Source organism: Pinus tabuliformis, chromosome Q (assembly GCF_031772625.1).
Source record: "Pinus tabuliformis cultivar Carrire ecotype Pingquan chromosome Q, CPIR1, whole genome shotgun sequence".
NCBI classification, from domain to species: Eukaryota; Viridiplantae; Streptophyta; class Pinopsida; order Pinales; family Pinaceae; genus Pinus; species Pinus tabuliformis.
The window spans coordinates 944,909,052-944,910,020 of NC_142296.1; the positions used below are offsets into that span (position 1 = coordinate 944,909,052).

Sequence of the window (969 nt, forward strand, 5' to 3'; positions counted from 1 at the left end):
GTAGATCGATCATATTGGATTTAGGACGACTGAGCACTATGGAATTGATCGATCATATTGGATTTAGGACGACTGAGCACTATGGAATTGAGATAGCTGGACCATGCGATTGAGCACACTATGGAATTGAAATTGAGATAGATAGCTGGACCATACGCTTGGAGCACTATGGAATTGAGATAGATAGGTGGACCATCAAAGGCTCTACAGACAGACTGTTGCTGGGTTGACATCAGAACGTGATGGTGAAGTTCGAAAAGCTGCAAACGGGGAAGAACTGGAAAATACCCAAAACGAGCGACAGTTATACACCATAATAATACCTGCTGGACTTGGGCGCGGTAAACAACACGATATCTGATCAAGTCAATGCGCGGCTAATCAACCGAAGACAAAATTTCATTTCATTCACGGTAAATACAAGTTGTTCAATCCTAACAAACCATTACATTAACATTCAACAATTTATTTATTTAAATAAATTTGGTCTTGTCTTGGTGGGGTGCGCCAGGCTGGTGCTGTAGTGCAACGCACAAGCGACGCCCGAGAGCCCCAATAGCAAGCTATTGTAAGTGGGCCCTCCCCCTAGAAAAATACATTTAATATCATGTGGTTCTAGGAGGAGAGGCGCCCAGGTCGACACAAGGGGCAGCGTGCACGAGTTGACGGGCGCAAGCCCTAGGCACGCACACACGATGGCGGGGCACCGAGAGAGATGCAGCGGGCACGACACGAGGGCACGCCAGCCCACACGACGTGGTATATCGAAGGGCACATGAATAAGAGTGCCCGCCCACAGCGGAGAGCGTGCAAGGGAGAACGCGCACATCACAACGCAGCGACAACCTAACTCGATGGACCCGTACCCACGAGCGCGCCCGCACGCAAGGTGTGGTGCCCGGGCGCCGCGACGGTGCAAGGCGCAGCGGAAGTGCGACCGAGACATTGCGAGCAGGTCCGTGACAGGCG

The 969-nt window shown here is 51.3% G+C and overlaps 1 pseudogene; it reads right to left on the minus strand.

Moving 5' to 3' along the window:
- Positions 1 to 497: 497 nt before the first annotated feature.
- Positions 498 to 627, minus strand: LOC149222580 (U2 spliceosomal RNA; annotated as a pseudogene).
- Between the last annotated feature and the right edge of the window lie 342 nt (positions 628 to 969).